This window comes from Centruroides sculpturatus, unplaced genomic scaffold (assembly GCF_000671375.1).
Source record: "Centruroides sculpturatus isolate CEXI.00-Female unplaced genomic scaffold, Cexi_2.0 scaffold357, whole genome shotgun sequence".
Lineage (NCBI taxonomy): Eukaryota > Metazoa > Arthropoda > Arachnida > Scorpiones > Buthidae > Centruroides > Centruroides sculpturatus.
This window is the reverse complement of record NW_019384703.1, coordinates 540,215-550,470: the sequence shown is the minus strand read 5'-3', so window position 1 is coordinate 550,470 and position 10,256 is coordinate 540,215. Positions and strand designations below refer to the sequence as shown.

At 36.3% G+C, this 10,256-nt stretch overlaps 1 pseudogene; it reads right to left on the bottom strand.

Annotated features, from left to right (window-relative positions):
- On the bottom strand, positions 1–2,370 carry LOC111627618 (annotated as a pseudogene).
- Positions 2,371–10,256: the final 7,886 nt, after the last annotated feature.

The following is a 10,256-nucleotide window of genomic DNA, read 5'->3' as shown; positions in this document are numbered from 1 at the left end:
CGGACCTCCAAGCGATTAATGCGATGGCTGAGATTGGATGCTGGCGGCAATCTTCTTGATGTCTGGTGTAATGGCAGATGTTGAAACAACCAGCAGATTTTCCAAATTCTCGTTGGTTAACCTGTTCCGTGTTTTGCACTTGTTTAAATTCATAAGCGAAAACGCTTGTTCGCATACATAGGTACTGCCAAACATGCTTGCACAAAATCGAGCATTGTCTTTCAGTTTTGGAAATGATGTATCTGGCAGTTCTTTGTAGAATGTGAGGAGATTAGAATTTTTGAACTGTGATTTCAATTCATCACTGCACTGGATGTCTATCAACTCAAGTTGGACATCTGGAGGGGCATCTTCCACTTTCACATCAAATGGAGTTGAAAAAAGTTGCAGGTAGATCTTGTATTTCTGGAATTCACCAAACCTCTCATTGAATGATGTAAGGAGGGTGTTAACTTGGTCAGAGTAATCCATCTTCATATGTGGGTATTTCTCTTTCATGGCCTTGCAATGTGGAAAGTGTGTAAAGTTCTCTGATTGCATGTGGGACTTGAAAAGTGATAGTTTGGTCATAAATGCATTGATGTTACTTGTCAACTGAGAAACAAGTTGCATCTTTCCCTGCAATCTCAAATTAAGGTCGTTTAGATAAGCAGTAATGTCAGCAAGGAAAGCTAAATCACACTGCCATCTTTGTCCCTCCAAATTCCTTGTAGTGTTCCCCCGTTCTTTGAGGAAAGTGATAATAGGCCCCAATAGCTCCACAAATCTCTTGAGGACTGTTGCCTTGCTCAGCCAACGAACTTCAGTATACGTGGGCAGGTCAGCATAATCAGCATCTATTTCTTCAAGAAATGATGTGAAGAGTCGATGGTTGAGTCCATGACGGCGGATTAAGTTCACAGTATCATATACATCTTTCAGCAGACGTTCAAATCCCAGCTTCTTTGCACAAAGTTGCTGTTGGTGAATTATGCAATGATACTGGACTAACTCCTTTTGCCTGTCCCCAAGGTGGTTTTTCAGCAAGGTGACCATGCCATTCTCACATCCAACCATAGATGGTGCTCCATCGGTGGCAATGCTGGATAGCTTGTCAAAGTCCAGTGCTGATTTGTTGCAAACGCTCAATAAACTAGTAAATAAGTCAGCACCAGTTGTATGTCCAGAAAGTGATGCCATGCCAAGAAATTCTTCATTCACAATAAAATCTAGTGAAACACTTCTAATAAACACAATCACTTGTGCTGTTGATGATATGTCAGTGGATTCTTCCACAGCCAAAGAAAAATAAGCACAGTTTGCAACTAAAATATTAAGTTGGCCAGAAATGTCTGATGCAATTTGCGAGATTCTTTGTTGTATCGTCATGTGGTTAAGACTGATTGTTTGAAAACACTGTCTTCTCAGGACACATCTCACTTGCGATGATAAGACACTTTTTTATCATATCGCCATCTGTGAAAGGTTTCCCATTCTTGGCTATTAAAGCAGATATTTCTAGGCTGGCTTCAACAGCCGCATCCAATTCTCCAGATTGTTTCTTGAACACATTTTGTTGGCTGATTAGTGATCGTCGTAACGATTCGATTTTCCGTTTGCGTTCCGTACCTTGCAGAAGGAAATCCTTGTGTTGGCTTTCATGATGTCGCTTCAGGTTGAATTCTTTTGGCACTGCTATTGTTCCATTGCACAAAAGGCAAATAATGCTGTTGTTCTGTTGCACAAAACAGTACTTGTTAGTCCACACTTCCACTTCTTGAAACTGATGATTCTCGCGATTGACCTTGCGTTTAATGCCCGGCGCCATACTGTTCACTCTGCAAAACAATGTCTCATTGTGCCGAAAATTCTGAGGCCCGCAACAAATCATGTTTGAGATAAGGCAAGCTAGACTACCACGTGCTTTGTTCTGTATCCACTCTGACCAAAGACTAAAGAGGCGGGGACAGAAGACTATTACGCACACGTGGCCAGGCAGGTCTTAATTCGTTCGACCCCTGTCCGGGCGTCTCCACCATTTCTCAGAATTTGTGAGTCAGATCGTCAACATGCCAGGTGCAGGACACTAATCCATCATAAATGTGGTTACCATTCTTACCTAAATTATATTTATGGCCCGTCAGTTTTACCCCCGTGTTCAGAAATGAATCAAAAGTGATTAACACAGTGCAGTGGAAAATCTGAATATTTTAAATATAATTATTAAAATTGCGATATCTCGTTTCAAATTGGCGCTAGAATCAATCTGTTTTTTGTTTTCTGTCACAAATATATCACAGTTTACGACTGTTAAATTTCAAATAAAATAAAAATTAAAAATAATAATTTAATTTTAAATTTACGAAAAAAAGAATGTAAAAATAAAAGTAAATAAAAAGTTCCAATTAATTTACTACTTAAATAACCTAAATATATCTGTTTTCTTTCAAACAAAAGAAACCGCAGCTTTCTAGCTACACGGAATCATTTTACAACCCTCTTTGTTGACAAGTTTATGGCTTGACGCAGTTTGTAATAATTATTAAATCCAAAATATTTTAGTGCAAACGGCTTCCTTTTAGTCATAATGACTCTATTCCAACTACAGTATTAATTTTCTTGGTCCAACTTAATAATAATAAATTTGATGCGAAAAATTTTTTTTCTATTCTCAGTCTATGGAGAGATAATTATTGTAAATTATTGGTTGTTATAGCTTTTTGTACATTTCTTTTTGAACTCTGGTTAGTTTTTTCTAGTTTGAATGACATTATGTTGACGAATAAGCGTCTTTTCAGAAAAGATTGATTCAAATTCGACAATACCAATCAGAATCTAGAATGTAAACAAATCATAAAAAATCGTTATTTTCATAGTTTTTCAGCGCTATTTTCATTTATTTTTGTTATTTGACGCTATTTAGACGAATAAGCAAGTTTTCCGAAGCATAAAATTGAAGATTTCCCGCCAAAATAGAAACTTCCTGATAACATCGGAAATGACGTTCTAACATCATTTTATTTTATTTGATTCTTCAAAAAATCGTTATAATACTATCTATTAGACTTAAAATATTCGATATCTAAACCAGAAAGTGTTAGCTAGAAATAGACTTATTTATAGAACAACCCCCCATTTCTCCCTTCAGGGAAAGTTATAAAACAGTTGGGGCTAATGACTTTGTGAAAGGGAAAAGTTCTACACTTAGAAACTTCGAAAGAAGGGATTTGGCCTGTACCGTCCGCGGGCCGCATAAACATTGATAGGGGGCCGTATGTGGCCCGCGGGCCGCAGGTTGTGCACCCCTGTCTTAATGAACTGACCCGTATGCCTGTTTCAAACACCTGAATCACGCGGCACGTATAACATTGCTCAGAAAAGAGAACAAAATTAATTTCCAAAATTACAATTGGTTACTATTTCGGTACATCTGAAACCAATCTCACTGGACCGAATATATGGTAAAACCTCAAAACTTGGATACTATTCCCTTGTAACGGACGAAAGTATAAGCATTATAATTTATTCCTACCTCCCTAACTTGGACACCTCTTACTGTCGATGTCATATCTTTACACTTCTCTATGTTAGACACTTCTTGATCCCGATTTGTACACTAAATAACACCTAGTGACGGATGAAAGCATGCTAGCTTGTCTGATAGATCGCACCTGGCAGGGGCACCCGTACATTTGGAGCACATGCCCCTCCTTTTCGTCTTGGTTGCCTTATTGCTAATTTCCAACAGTGCCTCAAATGAAGAAATTTGTGACTTCTAGCCTATTCTGCAAATATAAAAGATACTAATGAACAGTTTTTGTCCATTGACCCGTGCAACTTTGTTGTATGTTGACCAAAATCCATTTCTAATTTTTGAGGCTAAGTTAGCGGCAAGGTCTATAAACATAAGGTCTAGACACGGTATCGTGATGCATCACGCCACATAACCTGAAAAGGATCTAACATAGCGTTGGATCCTTTTCAGATTATGTGTATGGTGTTTCTAGAGCGAAGCTGATTGTTTTTTTTTTTTTTTCGATCTCAATTAGTTGGATTTATTGTTATATACAGAAGACCCGCGGTAATCCGACAAACGTTTTTCAAGGCGGTGTCGGATGATCGAATTTGTCGGACTAGAGAGTACTGCCACCGACCCCTTGTAGTCCGGAACTTTTTTGAAAATGAGTACCTTGTAATCTGACAAATTACATACTTATAAAAATGGTAAGATCAAATCTATATGTACTACATAATATACGATATAGGACTTAGTGAATTAAACAACACAATAGATAGCATAGGGTTTATTATAAAATTAACGTCATTAACGCTATAGTACTTGCAAAAAAATAATAACTAAATGTGACGGTCCAAAACCCTTTTGTTTTAAAACAGTATCACTCCTCTAATAAACCTCGTGATTAGGGGAAAAGGGAGCCTTCTGCGGTCGATGACCGAGACGATCTCCTCGAAAAAATCGTTAGTATATCAATAAAAGAAATCTCCTCCATTTGTTTAACGGTAATTCTATAGACGTTAATATCAACAAGACGGGAATAAGAGATGTTTCCTATCCCCTCTTTGGTTGCACGTGACACGTGGTTACAGCAATAAATCGCCTCGTTCGTAGTCAAACGCGACGTTTGATATAAACAATATCTAGATTGTTGATCAGTTTACAGAAATTATTGTCAACTGAATGTTAATTTATGGATGAGAGCCGTCAAACCTATAGAAATTTATATTATAAAATCATATCTTCTAGACACTGATATCAATAAATTAAACAAACTTCTCTGTGCCAGTAGTCCGTACTAGCGAGATCCAGCCATCAACACAGGAACAGGTGTGCGTATAAATCATTAATGATGTCACAGTTCTCACCCCCTCAAAAATTGTATAAAGAGGGCTTGGACGCAGTCCACAAGACGGACACCTCCAGGGCGGACAGTGACTGCCACATCTACTGACCCATACCGCCACCCTACCCGTAGCTACCTCGCCATAACTGCCGTGACGATCCAGGACCGTTTTTACCAACGACCCATATTACGGATCGGGAACTTAGAGATATTTTTTTTATATCTATTTGTATACTCTCTCTCTGAGAAGTCTCTCTCTCGTCTATTAATTCAACATAGAGAATAGAGATTAGATGTTTCATAAGAAAGACGAATCATTATCGCGACGTAGAATAGAATTTTTGTAACTCTTCACTTTCGCCTTTGATATGTACAATTTTATAGTTGTTTATTAAATGTGTTATTCTTGTTCAACCTGTGTATTTATTTGGGAACCTGTCAACTTACCCATTAACCTCCCCACTCATTTCATTTTGCCCTCCTATAAAGCCATCCTCTGACAGAGCCGCCGGTAAGTGGGGACAACTAACTCCCTCGGTTCTCACATAAACATATTGATGTCAATCAATTACATACAATATATGTAAGTATTTCCAAGGTACATACTATGTTTGATCTTAATTTAAAAATGGATAAACAAATAAATTTATGGTGCCTGCAAATATTCATTAATTTTCTTTTGTTTTACATTGTCTAAACGCCAGAGAGTAAGGCCTTGTCTCTCAGTCTCCACAAAAGTAAAAGTTTGTTGTAACGATGTACCATTCTCTTCAGCCCATTGCATAATGAGCTGCATATAGGCATGCCGGATTACCGCGGGTCTACTGTATTTTAAAATGGTTTGGTGTTCAGCACCAAATTGTAAAAATTCGACAAAGGTGTAAAATTGTTTCGTTTTCCCACTGACAAATTCAGGAGAGATAAATGGAAACCAACTGAGAATTCGAGGCTGTGTGAGGTTAGTGAATAAAATAATAAAATATAAATTTATGAAGTGTTTAAAATAACTTTTGTAATGTAATGTAACAAAATTTTTTACATACAATTTTAGGAGTCATAATTTGAACTTAAAAGAGTGGATGGAAGAAAATTATTGAAATGGAATGCAATACCGACCCGAATCCTCCACCCCATTTTGCAATTAAGAAGAAAAACACCAAGAGAAAGAGAATTACCTCCAAATAAATGTAGTTTTGGTTTAACAAATGTTTTTAGGACGTTAAACATTGCTTTTTTAGATTTAAAAAAATATATTTATCACAAGAATCACATGATATTATCATAATAAATATTCAATAATCATTTATTTTTCAAAAACTATCTTATTTATATTAATTAACTTATTAATATTTATTAATTATTGTAAAGATTTCTACTGTGAGAGATTTGTAATATTAAATATAATAAATGATTACTTGATTAGAAGACTACAGAAAATTATTTTCCTCTTCTGGTTGATGTTTTCTTTTATCGGGAACAACAGGTATACAAAATTGCTTGAATATATTCAATAAGAAAAATTCAAATGAACTTTAGTGCATATTTTATAATTATTATTGCTATTATAAATTCATATTTTGATACAGATAATGCTATTTGTCTCATATACTGTCGTTCAGTGTGAACATGTTGCATTTTCTGAAGTAACAGTTTTAATGAAATTGGAAAATACAGTATCGGGTTACTAATAGAGATTTAAATATTTTGTTGTTAGATGAAATCAAAAATCCAGTATATAAACTGCTTTAATATTTAACACTTATTATAAAATGTTTTCAGTATGCATCATTTAAGTGGTTTTAATTAACCCTGTTTAAATTACATTAAAACATTGTTCTCAGATAAGTACTAGTCCAAGTTTGTTTTCTGATAGGTTGTATAACAACATTAAGGAGCTTATAACAAATCTGTTATCCTGTTTAATATGTTGTTTGTGGACTGAAATTTAAAACTTTCATTTTAAATTTTGATTTCAATTACTAATTTTAGTCATTTAAATTATATTTCATAATAATTAAGGTAATGTAACAGTTCAAATTGCATATTCTAATGAATATGTGAGAATCTGGATCTAGGGGGCCGTAAAGAAGGTCAATTAAGTATGAAATACGAAGTAGATTATATAATATTTTTAACTAGAAAAGAAAATTATTGTATTTAACCGTGAGAAGACAGGAAAGACAAAATTTTTATCAAAACCAACATCTTGTTACTATCTCTGAGGAAGGGATGTTGAATTTCCTGTTTTGATGACAGATTTTGTATAAATAGAACGATTTCTCGCCATTCGGGGCTGCTACGTTTCGTCATACTAACAGCCATGATATTTGTCTGCATGAGAAATTATTGATGTCCCTGCCCGATGATATCTATCTGATCCAGTCTAAGATAATCTACAGAAGAATCAAAGGTTCTCATCTTCAAGATAATATATTACTGTAAGCTTTATGCTCATAGCTAGAGAAACTAGCATAGAGTCCAACGTATAGAATCGAGAAATGTTATAGCGTAGAATCTTTATGGTAGATTGATATGTCGTTATACTTTGTAATAGGTCTATTTATGTTAATGACTAGTTTATAATATGTTTACAATAAATAGTTTAGTGTCTAGATACTGGATTTGTCTCTCACTTCCATCCGCGAATCGACACGTTCCTCCCCACTCGAATTTAAAGCCCTCCTCTAAAAGCTATCCTTGACAACTGAGTGGAGATCTTACCAAACCCCGATCACACATTTGGTTTACTGGAGTGGGGTTGTATAGGCTGTTTCTGTCAAATTTAGTTGTTTTAAGATTTTAAGATAGAAAAAAAAATAGTAAATAGAACACTGTATAGAGATGGAAGGGGAAGCGAGCATCCCGCACAGAGCAAATCCATTGACTTTAGGCGGTATGGTACCATTATTGCCCACTTTTTCAGGTCAGCCCGATGGAAAAAGCATCACAGACATTTTGAGTCCATAGCAGATGTGACGAAACTAGCCTTTTGGACCAAAGTACAAACATTGGCATTTACAAAAATTAAAGCTATCGGGAGTAGCCCGAGAATTTTCAAGAAGGGATAATCGAATTAAAGATGTTGACAATTTCGATGAGTTCGAACGCATCATGATTGAACGTTTTGAACGCAAGCTATTTTCATTAAAGCTGCATAAATTTTATAATTGCATCCAAAAAAAGAGAAGGGGGATGCACAAACGTACATCCTCTTCTCGTGAGTGAGTGTTCAATCGTTGGCGTCCACCATAGAAATTGAATATGTGGGGCGGATGCGACAGACGGAGATCATCCGGCGTATTCAAGATAGGGAACGAGATGAACGCACGAAAGTGCAATTCCTTAATGGCATCGACCATAGAATTAGGAGAAGAGTGATGTCCCGTGAACCTCAAACGTTTGATGAGGAGTTGAGGATAGCACTCAGTGAAGAGACAATAGAACAATTAACAAACCGAAGAAGTCACGATTCTATCGCAATAATAGATTACAAAGAAAAAGAAACTGCAAAGCAAATTGAAGAAATTAGTTATGAGCTTGCAAGGAGAAATACAAAGTCTTCGAGAGGAGCTGCGAGCAAATAAGGAAGAAAAATTTTATTCTAGACCTTTCCGAAGATTTTATAACGCACCATATGAGTGCGTTTTGTGCGTTTTATGCATTTTATGGCGAAAGAAACAATATGTATCAGAGAGGAAATCCGCTGACCGCATCTAAAGGCCGGGTGAACAGATATTGCCAGCCAACAAATAAGCCAAAGGTTAGGAAACCATTTAGGCCACAGAAGAAAATTAGATTTAGGCAATTAGAAAAAAAGGGAAAACCAAACATTTAACTAATAGCCGACCGGTAATGTGATACATAATTGACAACTACCCTGTCGTATTAACTATAGACACAGGTTACAGATTCACCTTTTTATCTAAGAGCTTAGTTGACAAGACGGAAGATTGATGACAAACCGGAGGAATTCGAAAGCGTGACTGGCCACACATTTCCTATGGAACCATCAAACCCAAATTCAAAGTAGGGACATTGAGGTACACTTTATCATGCTACGTCACGGACGAAGAAATTATCTCCCCGTGCGATGGTATAGTAGGAAGAGATCACAACTGTAACGCTAGGACTCATTCCAGATCTGGCAAACAAACAAATTATCTTTCCCGATGGTAATACCATCCCCCATGTTTGATATAGACAAAGGTTGATCCAGACAATATCGTTAGTAACGTACAAATGGCGAGAAAGGAACGGAAAGAGGAATGCGGGAGCGCAGAAAAACCCGCCTAGCCAACGAGAAATTCTCCCTTTGGAAGGAAAAATAATAGCTCAACCACAGAAAAGACCTCGTAGAATTACAAGTGGAATGTCCGAGATTATCGAGACCGTTGATCCTCTATCTTAAATTGAAAGTTGTAAACAAGCAAATATCAAACAAGGAAATCAGGAGATGGACTCGGTAGAAATGAGCCACTCCGACCGAAGCGAAGATGTTCTCTTCCACAACAGCCACCATTAAGATTAATAGCTGAAAAGGCAGTATCTACACTTCCGTGAAAGATATAGTGAGAAATAAATCCAGTTTGATAGGAATCGATTACTACAACATATCGGAAGTAGTTAGAAAATGATTTTAGATAAGAAAATCGCGAAACAAACTAATCGTAAGAGAGAGCTCGTGAATTTTATTGTAATTTTAGAATATTACCTGGTCAAATTTTGAAGGACCATAAATGACTCACATATAAACTTTAATTGTGAACTTTTGAGCTCATCCCCCAGACGACGAAGGAAAGACGGAAGTTCCAGACGAAATCTATTGATCCAATAGACCCAGTCTCCAGAGCCTGAGAATTTCGACACTCATGATGAAAGCAAGAAAGGCATCTCCCAACGAAAGAAGTCGCCATAATCTTTGAACGAACGACGAACGAACCAGGAAGCTCGGTGATAAGACCTCGTAGAAACTGCATCCGAATGATGACAACGACAAAAGAATATCCGACCGTGGAATTGTTCAGAACATATCCGTCATTGCCGGAGACTATTGAACTTTAATAGTGCGACTACTGTAATATATGATATAACGCGCAATTGTCTACGAAATTTTGTAATTTTCTTTGAAAAAATTTCTCGATTATGTATAGTTTTAATATTAGTTGCTTTAATCTCTATCTCATTAATAAACAATATAAATTATAAATAACATATATAACATATATCATAGTTTTTTCTCACTGCAAACTACAATAATTTACCTAATATTAACAAATAAATAAAATATGGGCTCAACTTTGATAAACTCCAAAGCCACCCTAAATCCTAAATCTCGTTTTTTTGTAACATTTTAAATCTATCCTGTCTTTGATGGCTTATTTTTGTAACTGCGGGCACCACCCAAGGCCCTTGTTC